We start from the raw sequence: 19,463 nt of genomic DNA, 5'->3' as shown, positions 1-19,463 counted from the left end.
CAATATACATTTCTCAAATAAATGAATACCTGCGAACTATATCGTATTTTAACTACACAATAAGAAAATGTTTAGTATAGCGTGCAATCTCTTCACCCAGATGTTAATAAATCTCCAAGTGGGTTGTCAGTTTCAGCGATGGTATCTAGACTTGGCTTCCATGGAGATTGCCAAGAGGAACCCTGGATTGAGGGAGGCAGCACTGGATTTTCCGTCACTATGTTGACGTTATTGGCTGAAAGAAATGAGGCGAGGTCTTCTTTCATTTTTAATTCGAAGCTTCACACGCAAAGTGGATCCATCGGTGGAGTGAGAAGAAGAAACAATCGTGGCTTTGGGTGCACTGCCTTGAAGGGCTACGAGTAAGCGCCAGGCCTACAGGTATTGGGATTCCCATATGCTCCGCTGCAACAATAAGTAGAATCTCCGAACCAGGTAGACGACCCATTCAAATCTTGGTATAATGATGGAGGCATCGTCAATATCTCCTTCCATGAAGATGAGTGAAGCCAATGATTTTTTCAATCTCCCAAACTGCAGGCGTCCTCATATCATGCCCTTGCACAAATCTTGATGGCTATGCTCGCTACCACCAGAATCCGTGACCCATAGACGATTAAGTCAGGCACAGATTGTTGAAATTTATGCATAGTTTTTTCCATATTGCATTCCCTCCACATTTCAATTTTTTAAATTTGTCGCCCGATCTTACCGTGCTATCTCACCCGTTTCATTTCAATTTTTAAAAATTCTCAGCCACTGACCAAGTTTGAAATATAATGGGAAGCGACACTATCATTCAATGCATGTTCCACCAACTTTCTATTCACATTAACAAAATTTGCAGAGTGTCAAATCAGTTTAAGTCGGAGTTGTGTTGCGTGCGGACGTCGGAGAGATGGATCTGATCGAAAAGTGAATGCTAATGAAAGGAGTAGTCTATAATGCGATTTTTCGGAGATTCTGATCGTCTGAAAAGCACATTATTCCGGCCAACCACCCAACCGGATTTTCCCTCACCTCTGTCTCCGTCACCTCGCTGAAACGTGAAGTCTGTTACCTCCGTCACCATCACCTCGCACGCCCACTGCCTATTTCAACTTCAACAACCCTGCCAATTCCTTAACGAGCGTATGGCAACCGCGCCAACTCGATTTGAAAAATTCATGTGAACCGGAGCATCCCTTGCTACCCCGCCCTTGCCGAGAGCCTGACCACCGAGCAAGCGAAATGCGGTTTTATGGACAATGATGATCACTGGGTATGCACAGAATGGATAGGTGGGTGAAGGGTTCAAGCTGTTTAAGGAGATACCTGAGCCAGATACGGTCACTCGGACGGCCATGGTTGCAAGATTTGTGCAAAATGGGCAAGTTGAGGAGGCTTTGGAAATGTTTGAGAAAATTCCTGAACGAGACGTGGTGCCGTGGACTGCAATGATTTCAGGATGTGCACAAAATGGGAGCCTGATTGCATCCCCTGCTATTTGAGTATGGTTCAAGTCATTTCCTATTTCATCTTTTGTTCACCATATGGGTTTTCTCAATTCTAAATATATCATCCATAATGCAAATGAAAAGGTAGACAGAGTTCCCCGATGGTGCTTTAGGTGGATGTGATATTTGATTCTGTGAGCCATTGAAGGTTGTTGGCTTTTGGTAAACTAGAGGTGGTTGACCCGTGTGTCTTCGCCTCATAGCAACTGCATTATTGTGTACTGTGTAACTCCTGTATTGTTGTAAATTGACAGAGCGCAACCTCTATTAAGTCAGGGAAGGGTGCAAGAGGCTGAAAGGGAGGATCCAAGAAAAAGCCCATCACGAAATCAGTCAAGGTTGACCTTCAATTCCCTGTTGGAAGGCTCGACAGATATCTGAAGAATGGAAAATATGCCAAGAGGGTTGGGATTGAAGCCCCCATTTTTCTTGCAGCTGTGCTTGAATACCTAGCAGCTGAGGTTCTTGAATTGGCAGGAAATGCTGCCAGAGGCAACAAGAAGAATAGGATAATTCCCCACCATATTCAACTGGCCGTGAGAAATGACGATGAATTGGGAAAGCTTTTGGGGAAAGTTACCATAGCTCATGGAGGCATAATTCCCAACATTCACCAGGTGCGCTTGCCCAAGAAGGCTGGAGAAAAGACGCCAGAGAAGGCTAAAGGTTCAAAGAAGTCCTAGTGGCATTTGGATTTTGGGGTTTTGGCGTATTTTTAAGCATCTCTGTTTGTTCAAGGTATCCAACACGAAACTATGAAGTCGTTGTTGAAAATCCTACCAAATTATTTTTCTTTGCACCTAGAAGCTGCACATTACAAGCTGGCATTTTAGCCAGTGAAGAGAGACCCCATGCAGTACCCATCAATTTCGCTGCAACCCCACTCTTTGTAATAACAGACAAATTGGGGGCAATGTATCCCATCCTACTCTCAACAAAATCCAAAACCTTCCTTTTTGTTGCATCAAGTGCAAGTGCTCTATCACATGCATCTAAAGTCTTTTGCAAGTTTTCTTCTAATAGAGGCTTACCACTAGTGGTAGATGCAGTGACAGAAACAATCATAACGATTGCCGAAGGTAAAAGACCCTTAAGATCAACCAGAGTTAAATCGATCTCATTTCCAATTTTCTTTACAACTGGAGCATAATCAATTGGATGGTGTACAAGAGATTCTAACTAAGGAAACTTCAACCATGAGTAAAGGGATAACCATGAGTGTAACGACTTATGATGGTTCTACTTATCTTGTCATGAATTAATTGCTTAAGTAGGTGAGATACATTGGATTAGGTGTTGCATTTGGGTTGTTGGTGTGACAAGGGGTTTGGGGGGCATTATGGTTGGAGTTTGTTGGCACAAGATTCATGTAAGTTAGTTGAGTATGAAATTATTTGGTGTGGTAGTGATTGCATGCCCATAATGCATGAGACAACTTTAGATTGTCATGTGACACCAATACATGTGAGATAATTGCATTAATGGAAAATGTAGAAATTGAGGTGAAGTTGGAGTTGGTGGTTTAATGAAGGCAAGAAGCGCATAGACATAGCCAGATGTGTGGTGACCAAGGTGAGACCATTTTATAAGAAAAACCTTGGCCACATTTGTTTGGGTTAGACAGGCCCACTGGTAGACCATTGTGACTTAGATGAAATTCTATCAATCAGCAAGTTAAAGTTTTTCGTATTACCCTTCATAAAAAAAAAAAAAATCTTCTATTGTTGATCACATTGGAATGTCATAGTTGCCAACCAATCTCTTTCTGTTTTCAAGCTTCAAGGCTTCTCTGTCATTGGTGGTTTCTTTGTGAGTTCTTTTAGGTAACCATCTAATCAATGGTGATTGGTTGAAAAAGAGAATCCTTTTTGATATCCTCTCCCTAGAAATGTAGGCGAAGGTAAGTATAAGAGAAGGGAAGGTCCTAAACATTCACATGTTCTGTTCTGATAAGTCAGGATTACATGCCACTTTGCTTTAAATTCAATGAACAAAAGGATTTTGTCACTTGTTAAGGTGATTTTTCAGGTGATGCCTATTGGGAGTATCTAGCTACAAAGTTTAGATCCAATTTCGGGTGTCATATATCTTCTCATTGCAGCCCACAAGTTATATACCTGAACTGTTAAGTTTAAAGAAACTGGAAATGCAAAGTCTCTGGTTCATCTGTTTCATGGAAAAAAAAAATAGCAACTAACAATCGACATGCATGCATTCTCAAAGCAGGTGGCGTGCTCTGGAAAATCTATGTTTGTTCGAGGTATCTAACACGAAATTGTGAAGTCGCTATTGAAAATCCTGCCAAATTCTTTTTCTTTGCACCTAGAAGCTGCACATTACAAGTTGGCATTTTAGCCAGTGAAGAGAGACCCCCTGCAGTACCCATCAATTTCACTACATCTGCACTCCCTGCAATAGCAGAATTGGGGGAAATGTATCCCATCCTACTCTCAACAAAATCCAATACATTTTTTTTGCTGCATCAAGTGCAAGCGCTCTATCACAGGCATCTAAAGTCTTTTGCAAGTTTTCTTCTGATAGAGGCTTACCACTAGTGGTAGATGCAGTGACAGAAACAACCATAATGGTTGCCGAAGGTAAAAGACCCTCAAGATCAACCAGAGTTAAATCGATCTCATTTCCAATTTTCTTTACAACTAGAGAATAATCAATTTGATGGTGTACAAGAGATTCTAACTCAGGAAACTTAAACCATGAGTGTAATGACTTATGATGGTTCTACTTATCTTGTCATGAATTAATTGCTTAAGTAGGTGAGATACATTGGATTAGGTGTTGCATTTGGGTTGTTGGTGTGACAACGAGTTTTGGGGCATTATGGTTGGAGTTTGTTGGCACAAGACTCATATAAGTTAGTTGAGTATGAAATTATTTGGTGTGGTAGTGATTACATGCCCATAATGCATGAGACAACTTTAGATTGGCATGTGACAGCAATACATGTGAGATAATTGCATTAATGGAAAATGTAGAAATTGAGGTGAAGTTGGAGTTGGTGGTTTAATGAAGGCAAGAAGTGCATAGGCATAGCTAGATGTGTGGTGACCAAGGTGAGACCATTTTATAAGAAAAACCTTGGCCACATTTGTTTGGTTAGACAGGCACACTGGTAGACCATTGTGACTTAGATGAAATTCTGTCAATCAACAAGTTCAATTTTTCATATTACCCTTCATAAAATTTTATAAATCTTCTATTGTTGATCACATTGGAATGTCATAGTTGCCAACCAATCTCTTTCTGTTTTCAAGCCTCAAGGCTTCTCTATCATTGGTGGTTTCTTTGTGAGTTCTTTTAGGTAACCATCTAATCAATGGTGATTGGTTGAAAAAGAGAATCCCTTTTTATATCCTCTCCCTGGAAATGCAGGCAGAGGTAAGTAGAAGAGAAGGGAAGGTCCTAAACATTCACATGTTCTGTTCCAATAAGTCAGGATTGCTTCTATCCACAATCAAGGCTCTGGATGGACTTGGTCTTGATGTTAAGCAAGCAATCTTAAGTCGCCTCAATGGATTTTCACTAGATGTATTTCGAGCAGAGGTAATGTAATGTTTCAATTGATTACCCATTAAACTGCAATAGCTCCTAGTCTAACTCTATTATTTTGCACATTGTGATCAACAATCCACTGGGGAAGATGTTACAACAGAGGAGATCAAAGCATTGTTGCTGCAGACTGCAGACAATTAAGATGGACTGTAGTAAACATAACTTACTACACATCTTCAAATGCCCCTTCTACTAAAAACCATAATATCATTTCAGTCAGAATTCAGAACAGAACACATTGAATTCCCATGGTGGAAGCCCTCTCTCCATAGGGATTCTGATATAGAAGATGAAGCAGAGTTACATTACATATTAGGCTGACAATACTCTGAGAACCTGTGCCAGGGGTTGGCTGAGACAGCCTTGAAGCTATCCACATATCAAATTGTTTAGAGTATGTTAGTATAGTCATGTCATAGCAATCTGAATTGATAACCTTCTGTGTACTCATGTGAAGGCCGACATTTTGGCAGTTTGTTTCCATGTTACACATCACAATGAACATTTACTCACAGAAGTCTAGTTGAAGGATTAATACCTGTGATCCTTATTCCAGCAGAAATTATGTAGCAGCTGCTGGTCATTTTAGAAGTAGTTGGTTTCTTTCTTTTCATAGTCTCCCTGATCCTCTATTCACTGCATATTCCTTAAAATTCAATCACTCCTGCAAGAATCTCGTTGTGTATATATATATATATATATATATATATATATATATATAGTATATATATATATATATATATATATATATATGGTCTTCTGTTGACATAGACTTTATATTGGCCACTTGATGAGTTAGTTTATGAGCGACTGGGTTACAGGGCCTAAAGAAAATAATAACATGAACGAGTTAATGGATTCCATGGTTAAAGATATGGAGGAGGACACATTGAATTCAGTGTCTGCTATTAAATTACAACCCCCTTCCTGTTGGGTAAGTTTTTAGCATTTCTCGCTGATTGTTGATATCATCAGTTTGTTTCAGAGTTTCATGGTGAGAATCATTTGGATTTGAGTTGGCCTTGGATGAGGAAGCAATTGGATCCTTAAATTTATTTGTATCTCTTATCTTAAAATCTCAACACAATTAAAGGTTATGGTTTCTGAATTTAATGATTTGCCCAAATATGGTAGATATTGTACCAAGAATATAACCACCTCTAGTTTTTCAAAAATTAAAACAGGGATTATATTTAATAATAAGAAAGAACCTACAATTCACAAGAGGATTTTGTGTTTCAAACTTATAAAACTTGGAAAATGAACCACATAGAAAAAAGGATTTTAATCCAAATTATTTACTATACAAAAGGCATCACCACCAGTCTCCAGATCGATTCCACGCAAACAAAACAGGGAGCAACATGGCCATACAGGCACCGTAACCCATAAAACCTTCGAAGGCTACAACATTAGCATCAAAGTCACACAAAAAAACCCACAATCACAAAACCCAGGCCTGCCGACAGTCAAATCAGGCACATTCGTATTCATGGCTATGGATGCTTAAAAATACGCCAAAACCCCAAAATCCAAATGCCACTAGGACTTCTTTGAACCTTTAGCCTTCTCTGGCGTCTTTTCTCCAGCCTTCTTGGGCAAGAGCACCTGGTGAATGTTGGGAATTACGCCTCCATGAGCTATGGTAACTTTCCCCAAAAGCTTTCCCAATTCATCGTCATTTCTCATGGCCAACTGAATATGGCGGGGAATTATCCTATTATTCTTGTTGTCTCTGGCTGCGTTTCCTACCAATTCAAGAACATCAGCTGCTAGGTATTCAAGCACAGTTGCAAGAAAAATGGGGGCTCCAATCCCAACCCTCTTGGCATATTTTCCATTCTTCAGATATCTGGTGAGCCTTCCAACAGGAAATTGAAGGCCGGCCTTGACTGATTTCGTGACGGGATTTTTCTTGGATCCTCCCTTTCAGCCCCCTACACCCTTCCTTGACTTAGTATAGGTTTCCATAGGTAGCGCTCTGTCAATTTACAGCAATCCAGGAGTTACACAGTACACAATAATGCAGATGCTATGAGGCGAAGACACACGGGTCAATCACCTCTAGTTTACCAAAAGCCAACAACCTTCAATGGCTCACAGAATCAAATATCACATCCACCTAAAGCGCCATCGGGGCACTCTGTCTACCTTTTCATTTGCGTTATGGATGATATATTCAAAACTGAGAAAACCCATATGGTGAATAAAAGATGAAATAGGAAATGACTTGAACAATACTCAAATAGCAGGGGATGCAGTCAAGGTCCCATTTTGCGCACATCCTGAAATTATTGCAGTCCACGGCACCACGTCTCATTCAGGCATTTTCTCAAACATTTCCAAAGCCTCCTCAACTTGCCCATTCTACGCAAATCCTGCAACCATGGCCGTCCGAGTGACCATATCTGGCTCAGGTATCTCCTTAAACAGCTTGAACGCTTCACCCACCTATCCATTCTATGCATACCCAGCAATCATCACTGTGCATAAAACCGCATTTCGCTCGCTCGGTGGTCAGGCTCTGGGCAAGGGCGGGGTAGCAGGGGATGCTCCAGTTCACATGAATTTTTCAAATCAAGTTGGCGCGATTGCCATACGCTCGTTAAGGCATTGGCGGGGTTGGTGAAGTTGAAACAAGCAATCGATGTGCGAGGTGATGGTGACAGAGGTAATGGACTTCATGTTTCGGCGAGGTGATAGAGACGGAGGTGAAGGAAAAGCCGGTTAGGTGGCTGGCCGGAATAATGCGCTTTTCGGATGATCGAAATCTCCAAAAGTCGCATTATAGACTACTCCCTAATGAAATGGCGAGTCCTATTTCCAACACTATAGCATATTTATGACGCTCTGACATGCGCCGGAGATAGTCCCTTATAACACGCGCCCGGATGACTATAGGAAAAAAGAAAAAACTGCGCGTTATAAAGGGCTATCTCCGGCGCATGTCAGGCGTCATAAATATGCTATAGTGTTGGAAATAGCTCTTGCCTAATGAAATATGGTGGGAAGGTGGCATTAAATGCAGTTATTCGGGCCTCCTACAACCAAGTACATGTTTCATTAATTGTGTCCAAGGAATTATGTTGTAATGGTGGGCATGCATGAGAGTACGAGATGCTCATAGATGAGAAGGAGATGGATGTATGGGTATGCCACACTATCAAGGACAGTGTATTAATGGGTGTATAGGGTTGGAAATATTGGTTGCCTAAATCCACCTCCCCTTTAATCTTTTCAAATAAATGACACGTACATACACCATTTGAACAATAATATGCGCGATTTAAGGTAATTGATCGCTAAGCGTCTATATTTTTAAATAAATAACAAGCACGTCCGTTGGCTTAAATTCACTTTTTGTCTATAAATTTCTTCAAGCAAATAACGCGTATTTACACGTTCAGATAAAATTCACTAGTGGATATCTATTTTTTAATGCGTATTTATGGAATGAATTCACTGCTCTTCCGCATATTAAATTCACTGGTCATCACAAATATCAATTTGTCTGTATGCCAATCACATGGTTTTTGTTAGTACATGTAATGTTATGGAAGATTCAATCTTACAGCCAAATGTTTGCCCTGCAACCCTAACTTTGATGTACAAGTTTCCTTACAAATTTGCTATAATTCTGCCTACCAACCTTACCCTTTCTATAAGTTTCTGGAGTCAGGACCGCTAAGACACGACCTTCTAATTTCTGGTTAAGCTTGGGAGCATGGATTGCATAGGTCTCCAATTGGCGCAGTTTATCTGTTTTAGGTTTTGGTTGGAATAAGGCCATACAATTTCAAGAGAAATTTGTAATTTCTCTTTATTTATTATATTTTTCCCAGAAGAAAAAAACACTACCATATATTAATGAAATAAAGGATGGTTAAAGAGGATGGTTTTAAAAACCCTGGTGCAGAGACAGAAGGACGATAGATCCAGAGACTAAATACGTCCAATATATATCAAGAAACCTTAAACATTATCAGAAATTGCCACAGAGGCCAGAAGGTTATCCAAAGAAGGAAATTAACAAAAACCTGTACCACTGCCAGAGGCCGAAAATAGTAAGGAAAGACTGTCAAGATCTAATATCAGAAACCATCAGCTTCAGAGAGCCCGAGCATACAAAAGAGCCCAGCACAGAAAAGGATCTTGAGAGGAGCTAAAAAGCTATCTTTATTTATTATCTTGTTGCTGGCCGGTATAACCCAACGGATATTACCTTGATTATATATTAAAGTGCTTTGACTAAAAAATTAAATAGTAATATATAATATTTACATCATAAAATAGAATTTAATTATTTTTTTAAATATGTTAATATTATTTATTTAACATTAGATTAATTCATTTCATTTTACTCTTATACTGCAATGATGAATTCGTACCACCGAGCAGCCTGCAGCATAATAACTAGTCTATCATGTCAATAGATAAAATTTGTGCCATGTCATTTTAGATGGCCGCTGCTACTCTGACATCTGTTACCATCATCTGCGCAATCGGTTTTTCTCCAACTTAGGCAGAATAGAGTAAGGAAAGGCAAACAGTAAAGCGGTCCGACGATGAGTAAAAATGGGAAGAGACTGGTCATCGTCCCCACCTAAAGGCCGTCCATTAAAAGTGGCAAGATTTTTGCCTTATGAGGTATCTTGATCAACCTGCCTTGTATGATAGAGTAAAGGTTATTTTGACACTCATAAAGGTTTGTATGATAGAGTAAAGGTTATTTTGACACTCATAAAGGTTATTATGACGGGCTGTGTGGACATTAGAGGGGTGGATTCTTTTTTTTAATTATGAGGTTTGATCTTGGGTTTTTCATAAATTTGACCTGACAGTTACCAATTTACCATATATTAAAAATAAATAAAAAAATTGTTTTAACACTAGAAAAGTGTCACTAAAATTAAAATGAAGTATTTAATTTTATATTTATATATGTTTATACTTTCATTTTATTTTCATTATCGAAGCAGAAGAGGAAGCGGAAGCGGACACGGACGCTGACACTGACAAAGAGAAAGAAGATAAAGTTTTATTCTAATTTTATTATTTTTTTATTATGTTTTTTATTAAAATGGATAATTGATTGTAATTTTATTTTTAAAATACAAAATAGATTTTAAGAATATCTCCAAATTGATTTAACTTGATAAAAGTAATACATTTAAAATAATAATGTGAACATTGAACATCTATTAACAAGACATTAAATGACTTCTTTGTTAAGTTAAAATAATAATGCGAGCATTGAACATCTATTAACAAGACGTTAAATGTCTTCTATGTTAAGGATGTACGTTAATGTCCACAATACACACTTACATATCTAAATAACAACATTTCCAAAAACAATATCATCTTAAAATAGAATTAAATGAACAAATTGTATATCTTTATAAAAAAAAATTAAGAACTCATCAATTTATTTGGTTGAAATTATCACAATAGTCTTTGGTCATTGAAGTTATAAAAATAATAGAGTTGAATAATTAGTTTTTTTGGGTATATTTTTTACTATTTTTTTAAGATAAAGATTTATTGGAATTGTAAGTATGAGTTGTGTAATCTATGTAATGGAAATATCTCATAATTTTTTCAAAGTAATGAATTTATTTATGCATTTAAAAACTTATTTTTAATAATGAACATCACAAACTCTTCAAATGTTTTTTTTAATATAATAATTTAAAAACTCCTATAAAAACCATCTACTTTAATTTGGTTTGAAGACAATTAAAAACTCCTATAAAACCATCTACTTTAATTTGGTTTGAAGACAACCTTATAGGATTGTTGTAATTAGAGTGTTTTTCTTGAACTTTGATATGCTTAGAGATTAAAGTCATGGGTAGAACATTGTTTAGCATGGGGCATAGTCAAGTGGAGTTTATGTTTGGAATTTTGATGTGACAAGGAAGATATGCAAAACTTGAGGTTGAGAATTTGTCATATTAACATTATCATCATATTATTAAATAGGGTGAACACATAATTTTAGCTATATTTACCATCATATTATTATATATTGTATACACATAAGTTTAGCTATATTTAAACTATACCAAAATATGATTAACCATCATGTCATACACATAAATAAAAGAGGGTGTATCATTATACGTATACAAATACATATACATATTGGCATAACATCAATATTTTATATATGAGAAAGGTAATCTAATCAACTACACATTATTTAAAGAGATTATATAAGTAATTAAAGTAAAACAATTAAGAGATTATATAAATAAATAGAGTAAATTAATTTGAGAAATTTTATAATAATTGAATTAATCTGGTTGTGAAGATTGTAATTTTAAATTCTTAATATATAAATTTATTTAACATTGAATTTTTTTACAACCTTTTTATTATGTAATCTTAATAATAATTTATAATTCTAATTCATTTGACTTTTATGAAGGTTATTTATTTGTACCTTCTATCATTCTTTTAACACTAGGATGGAATTTTTTTTACAACCTTTTTATTATGTAATCTTAATAATAATTTATAATTCTAATTCATTTGACTTTTATGAAGGTTATTTATTTGTACCTTCTATCATTCTTTTAACACTAGGATGGAATCTTCCCATCATTTAAGGTCTCTTGGTCACCTACAATCTTATAAGCATAAATATATGTTACGTATAAATTTATCTGTATAAATATATGTCACGTATTTATCCATATATGTGTCGTTTCTTCTCACTATACTCTTATCAAAGTATGGACTTCATTTTAAGTATTAAAAATTGCATTATGTTAGGGTAGGAAACTTAGTGTAATTTATTATTTTGTAATAAAGTGGTTTTACACATTTGCTCAAAAAAAATTATGTAGTGAAATTCTTATGAAAATATCAGCCAATAAAAAAATATTATACATCAATTTGATTTCAACTAGGTTGTAATCTTAAAATTAAAGTATTATTATATTTTATAGATTAACTAATTTTCTTATTTTATTTTTATTTTGAATGAATAAAAATATCCTTTTAATTTTTAATGAATAAAAACATCTTTCCACACTATCATTCACAAAAATGCTATAAATAAAAATATCTATTATACTAACTAAATTAGTTTTTTCAAAAACAATTATACATGTATTAGCACTCATTGATGCTCACAGGGGTGAAGAAGTGGGATTGAAACTAGTGAAATGAATCACATAGCGTCAATCATCACTTCCGAGGCTTGCACCCGGGGTGAAGAAGTGGGATTGAAACTAGTGAAATGAATCACATAGCGTCAATCATCACTTCCGGGATTGCACCCGGTAAACAGGACTTCCCGGGAGGTCGATTGAAACTAGTGAAATGAATCACATAGCATCAACCATCACTTCCAGAGCTTACACCCGGTAACTAGGACTTCCCTAGAGGTCACCCATCCCAGATCGCCTCTGGTTCAACCGCGCTTAACTGTGGAGTTTTCCCCACAATCAAGCCCACTTAGCTTGCTACCCCATTTGCAAAACCTTAGCAAGTATTGTGCCTCATGAACCATTCAAGTAGAGTTCCCTTCACTCGTTTGAATTAAGTATTGGGGTTTTCACATTGCATTATATTAGATATCATTTTGGGAGTCATTCATCTATGACCATTTCCATGAGAGATAGTCATAACTGACTAATTTCTCATGATTTTTGAATAGTCCACTTAGCACTCATTGCATCGAGTGATGCTCACAGGGGTGAAGAAGTGGGATTGAAACTAGTTAAATGAATCACATAGCGTCAATCATCACTTCCGAGGCTTGCACCCGGTAACCTAGACTTCCCGGGAGGTCACCCATCCCAGATCGCCTTGGCTCAAGTGCGCTTAGCTGTGGAGTTTTCCCGACAATCAATCCCACTTAGCTTGCTACCCCATTTGCAAAACCTTAGAAAGTATTGTGCCTTATGAACCATTCAAGTAAAGCTCCCTTCACTCTTATGTATTTAAGTATTGAGGGTCTTTCGCAGTGCATTATATTAGATATCATTGCTTTGGGATTCAACTGCGTTAAAAAAGTCATTCATTTATGACCATTTCCATGAGAGGTAGTCATAACTAACTAATTTCTCATGATTATTGAATAGTCCACTTAGCACTCATTGCATCAAGTGATGCTCACAAGGGTGAAGAAGTGGGATTGAAACTAATGAAATGAATCACATAGCGTCAATCCAGTTATAGTAGGTTTTTCTAGTCTAATTTCTCTAAAATCCGGCAGCAATTTATTGAAATCACAAGCTTGATGGGTAACCCCTGCACAATTCAAGTACCCTAGGGATTTTTTAGGGTGCTGAATCCATATATACAATAAAAAATCCAGTTTAAATAACACAAATCAAGCTTTCACCTCCACGAGATTAAACACGGAAAAGTCCAAAATAAACTATTTATAAAAATGTCACTATCTACTAAGAAAATAAACTATGCCTATAAGTGTTACCATCTATGAAGAAAATGAACTAGTGTGTTAACCCTCAAAATTTATCTTAATGAAAAATAGATTATTTTTCTATTTAATATCAACACACTATATATATAGATAAATAATGTATACATTTATTTTAATTTATATTTTAAGTATTTTATAATAAATTAGGAAAAATATATTCAAATAAATAAAATTTTAAAATTATTAGGTCAATATGATTAATTTTTATGATTATTGTGCTTGTACAAAAATATTTTCCCTGTTTGGAAAGCTAACCTTGGCATTGTTTTATACTAATTGTTGACTTTTGTTGCGTCGATGTATTAGGGATCCAAAACCCAAAATGTGGTGCTCCCCGATATTTCTTGAACCACGAGACTAAAATAAAGATGCATGGTTAGTAACTTGGTATGTGCAAGCATTTTCTTTTTCAATTCGTTGTCCATTCAAATGCGATGTGATAGTCATATGCATCTGTGTACTTCAATTACTTCCAGCCATCACTTCACTTGGTTGGTTGGTGTGAATTCACTGAACCCATTGAATGACTTATTCTCTATTCGACAGGGCATTCATTCTCAACGTATTTTTTTGTATTGTTGTAATCCAAAAATTCGAATGGTCAGTATAAATTTCAGAGCATTATGGGGTGTCTGCCAGTTATGGGTGATGTCGTAGTCATATGCATTTGTGTACTTCAATCACTTCCCACCATCACTTCACTTGCTTAGTTGATGTGAATTTTACTACCTAACCCCAATAAAATTACTTATTCTCTATTCGAAAGGACATTCATTCTAGATGGGTTTTTTTATTGTTGTAATCCAAACATTTGAATGGTTAGTACAAGTGTCAAAGCATTATGGGGTGTCACCAATTATGGGAATTTATCATATTGTTACTGCATTTATTATTATGTCATTGCTTATGGAGTGACATATTCAAGCGGTCATTTCTTCTTTTGTCCCTCGCAAAACATATCAAGGTTATTCTTGTGAGACAAAATGGGTCTCTAAAGCCCAAAGAAGTTGTGATTCTTGAAGGGTGTGAGAGCGAAGATGATGTTGTAAAGCCCAAAGTTGTGATTCCTGAAGCGTGTGAGAGCAAAGATGTTGTTGTAAAGCCCAAAGTTGTGATTCCTGAAGGGTGTGAGAGTGAAGATGTGGATAAAAGTTTTAGCTTCAACAAGAATTTCCAATCAAAGTATGATCTCAAATACGAGGTTGGGTGTGGACATTTTGGGCACACTTGCTTTGCAATGTCTTGGAAAGGAGAGTTGAAGGGTCAGCCTATCGTTGTCAAGATCATATCCAAGGCCAAGGTCACTACTCTTTTTGTTTTAAAAACCCACCTACTCACAACATTGGCGATAGCAAATGTTGACGTGATCATGGCAAGAAAACAATCTCTCATTCTTCTATTGTTACAAAAATGACATGATACAAATTTCCAATCCCTTAAGGTATTGTCTTTCCTAAAAAATGTTTGTAATACATTATTAAAATTATTCATTGTTAATTATTTATCCATGGTTCCTTTCAATAGATAGAAATGAAAAATGCATTTCTTCTAAACCATGGTCCTATAGTAACACATACCTATTGCCTGTTTGGCTCTTGGTCGTAACAAATTCCAACGGTGGATACCATCAGCCATACGAGCGAGAATACAACTTTTATGCCAAACTAGATTCCTTCTATTGGTTCTAAAAAATGATTTGATAAAAACACCATCGCATATGTCACACATCACAAACATGTCCTTCCAATTAAAATTGTGAATTTCTATAGTCCAATTTTTATGATACTTTTACAAAGGAAAAAATTAGAGATTCGTGCAAAGATCAAAGTCCAACAGAAGAACAAGTTAAAACTGTAGTTAAACTCTAATAAAATTCAGAACAACAAATTTGAGCAGAAAAACTCAGAGATTGAGTTCATAATAGTAGAGAAGTATTGGAAGACTTGCAGATGACATACATAAGAGTTAGTTGAAGCAGAAGAATCACAAATATAGAGTTTATGCATGGAAGAAGCATGCATTTATGTTGTGGATAAAAGTTTTGGCTTCAACAAGAATTTCTCATCAATGTATGATGTCAAATAGGAGGTTGTGTGTGGACATTTTGGGCACACTTTCTTTGCAATGTCTTGGAAAGGAGAGTTGAAGGGTTATTCTATCGTCGTCAAGATCATATCCAAGGCCAAGGTCACTACTCTTCTTGTTCTAAAAACCCCCCTATTCACAACATTGGCGATAGCAGAGGTTGAGGTGATCATGGCAAGAAAACAATCTCTCATTCTTCTATTGTTACAAAAATGATATGATACAAATTTCTAGTCCCTTAAGGTATTATCCTTCCTAAAAAATGTTTGTAATACATTATTAAAATTATTCATTGTTAATTATTTATCCATGGTTGCTTTCAATAGATAGAAATGAAAAATCCATTTCTTCTAAACCACGATCCTGTAGTAACACATACTTGTTGCCCGTTTGGCTCTTGGTCATAACAAATTCAAAGGGTGGATACCATCAGCCATGCGAGCGAGAATACAACTTTTATGCCAAACTAGATTCCTTCTATTGGTTCTAAAAAATGATTTGATAATGTCACACATCACAAACATGTCCTTCCAATTAAAATTGTGAATTTCTATAGTCCACTTTTTATGATACTTTTACAAAGGAAAAAATTAGAGATTCATGCAAAGATCAAATTCCAACAGAAGAACAAGTTAAAACTGCAGTTAAACTCTAATAAAATTCGGAACAACAAATTTGAGTAGAAAAACTCAGAGATTGAGTTCATAATAGTAGAGAAGTATTGGAAGACCTGCAGATGACATACATAAGTGTTAGTTGAAGCAGAAGAATGACAAATATAGAGTTTATGCATGGAAGAAGCATGAAATTAAGTAAAGCTCCAATTCCAAAAATATCAATCAAGAATTCTTTAAAAGAAAAATTTGAGCAGCAACATAGAGGTTGATCAGTTGATGAGAGGTTGTTGGTTTAGTGTGATGCATAATGGTGGTATGCATAAAGGGTGAATCAATAATCATTTTTGGTATCTAAAAGGTGTTTTAGAGATGAAAAGAGTGCATTGGTGATTAGTGAAAGGATTGATGATGATGATATAGTTTGGTGTGTTTAGTAATGATAAATTACTGAAGTTTGATTTTGATTTGATCAATAAACAAGGATTGTTGAAGGTGTTAGTGTGGTGGCTTTGTTTATCGGTTGCAGTGAGCAAATTTGTTTGTTTATTAGGTAAACGGTCTATTGGTTCTAGTTTGAAAATGGATGAAAGATGAATCAAGAGGGCCACTGAGTGGATGCTTGGAGATCAAGGGTTGTAGCTCCTTCTAGTAGGTGTTGGTAAATGTTTAGGGGCAAGAGTTTCTATCAGTAGTAGTTGAAAAATGAGCCGAGGCAGCAGTCCCTTTCAACAGAGGTTGATAAACAAGCAGGGGAAAAAGTCTCTTTCAGTGAAGACTAATAAATCTGCAGGGATAGAAGTTCCTTTCAGTAGCAACTGATAAACCTACAAGTAGTAGCTTGTGAGGCAATGATGTAATCAAGTTGAAGCATGTAATAAAACAAAGATTGGTGTCTTGTGTATATGTTTCTCATGTGCTTGATGTTTATGATGTTATGTTTTACATGATTTAGTTGTGTTGCTGATCCATGAATAATTTCCAAAAGTGATTGAAAATTATAATTTGCAAAGAATTGTATAATTTTGTCACACTACTGATTCACCCGCCCTCTTAGTAGTGTCCTAGTTTCCATTGTTTCTAACACATCTTTCTAACAAAATCCTAATGTTGGAGAAAATTTTTGAGGTAATTAAATTGAAATTTCAATTCATTAATTTATTCATAAACATGTGGTCTTCCATTCTATCTAAAATTCGTATAATCAAAACCTTTCTGAAATTGGTTTTATGATTATGGCGGAAAATTAGTTATAAATTGATTATCGCTTCCATGAATTGGTCTTTAACCATTAGAGTTTTGAATATTAAAAATGTGTCTAATCTGGAATCAATTTGTTGGTATCATATTTTGTTGTTCCAAGTATGAATGCCATTCATAGTATCAATGTCCATGACATTTGAAGAGGTTGTTGTTTCCCCACAAAGACGAGATTCATTTTCCAATATTCAATCTCCTCATTTCTTTTTTGAGAGTGATTGAATTAGATTTAAATTCCCTCAGTTATCCATGATTATCCATGGTGCATTAGAAACAATGGAAACAAAGACATTATTAAGAGGGGGGGTGAATCGTTAGTGTGGCCAAATTATATAATTCTTCACAAATTTCACTTTTTAATCACTTTAACAATTATTCATGGATTAACAACACAACTCAATCATGTATAACATGATTGTTTGGTCAGTTTTATAACTTAAAGTAACTAAACTACAATCATTAATTATCAACCAGGGTAGGTCTTTTTATTTCAGAGGTGTTTGCACTATCTGAGTTGATACATGTAACAGTCAAGTAAAACAGAAAAGATGTCGTTGAACACGCTTGCAGAAATTAAAATACTCTTGCAGAATGGAAATACAAACTTGCATGAATTAAAAGGCACACTATAGAAATGAAACACACTTGGCAAGGAAGAGTCCACACTTCATAAAAATTTTAGATTAAAAATAGGAGCGCCATACACTATCATCTAAAGATATAACAGGACGAATAGATAATTTGAGGGTTTGTAACTTTTGTTTAAATTAAAATATTTAGGAAATAAATTAAAATCTTTGATATTTGAAAATAAAACTAAAAGCAATTGTTATTAAATATTACTTAATAATAAAATAACTGCATTTAATATAATAATTTAAATATTTTAATATATTAATTATTCTCATGTAGGCTTAGGTTTAGTTTTTTGAAATTAGTTGCCTTTTTGTTTCTATGCATTAGGTATTTATTTCGTTCTGGTTGGTAAGCTCCTCCTTCAATCTATCACTCAAAAAATTTATGTCCTACAGATGGATCCCCATTGGGATTTGAACCGTCAACAAGATGCACACAATACTGTGGATGATCCGAATCACAATTTTCCAAAAGACAACCACAAAAGCTTAAAATCTAACAGATATAACAGGAATTAAATCACATGAAATTGATTAATCTGTGTAATAACACACAATAAATCTTGAAGAAGAAGTGCATCTATCCCACAATGAACATGTACGACGATAATAAGAAATCCACACTTAACACATGAAATAAATAAATATCCTAACAACATTGTGATCCCTGCTAAAGAGGAGGGCCCTTCCTCCCTAACAGGGTGCGGGGAGAAAATGAAAACTTAGTTAAGAAATCAACACTGAAATCGCAGTAACATCACCAGATATGCTTATATTCAAAATGGTTGAAGAGTACAAGATCAAAATTTCGGTATTGTCTCTATTCTATTCGTCCCCTTCACATGAGACTAAGCTCTTCTTATAAAGTCTTTACAAGGTCCCAAAATTAGGAAAACGTATCAGTCATGAGAATCTGCGATTCTCACATTGATTAGGATAACATAAAAAAGATATAAATTGTTACAAGTTGTTTCAATAAATCTTTGTTGTGGTTACACCACTCTTCTTTTACGAACAATTGTAAATGCTCATATCTTCTTAACTGACCGCGTGGAATTACTTTACACGACCCTTGACAGTTGTCCTTGAAAAAAACAGCTACAATCTTGAAAATTCGTGGTGTAACAACTGCTTCATGGTGTAACAACAACTCAAACTATGTACAACAAAAAATGACAAACCCGAGGTGTAATAGCAAGTAATTGCAACAACCATTCATCCATGGTTATGAGTAGCTATGGAAATACCTGAAAGAAAAACATTTCAAAGCACTCTTCAAAATATACCCTAGTTAGTCATCCCAAAGAAAGCATCGTTTCATTCAATACTTAGCATAAAATAG

The 19,463-nt window shown here is 35.6% G+C and overlaps 2 pseudogenes; one reads left to right on the top strand and one right to left on the bottom strand.

Moving 5' to 3' along the window:
• Positions 1–1,343: 1,343 nt before the first annotated feature.
• LOC149196144 (putative histone H2A.6 pseudogene) lies at positions 1,344–2,179 on the top strand (annotated as a pseudogene).
• Positions 2,180–6,335: 4,156 nt separating this feature from the next.
• LOC149196143 (histone H2A pseudogene) lies at positions 6,336–7,037 on the bottom strand (annotated as a pseudogene).
• Between the last annotated feature and the right edge of the window lie 12,426 nt (positions 7,038–19,463).

Source organism: Pinus tabuliformis, chromosome 2_2, assembly GCF_031772625.1.
Source record: "Pinus tabuliformis cultivar Carrire ecotype Pingquan chromosome 2_2, CPIR1, whole genome shotgun sequence".
Taxonomy (NCBI): Eukaryota; Viridiplantae; Streptophyta; class Pinopsida; order Pinales; family Pinaceae; genus Pinus; species Pinus tabuliformis.
The sequence above is the reverse complement of the archived record's forward strand: the minus strand, read 5'-3'. Positions and strand labels throughout refer to the sequence as shown.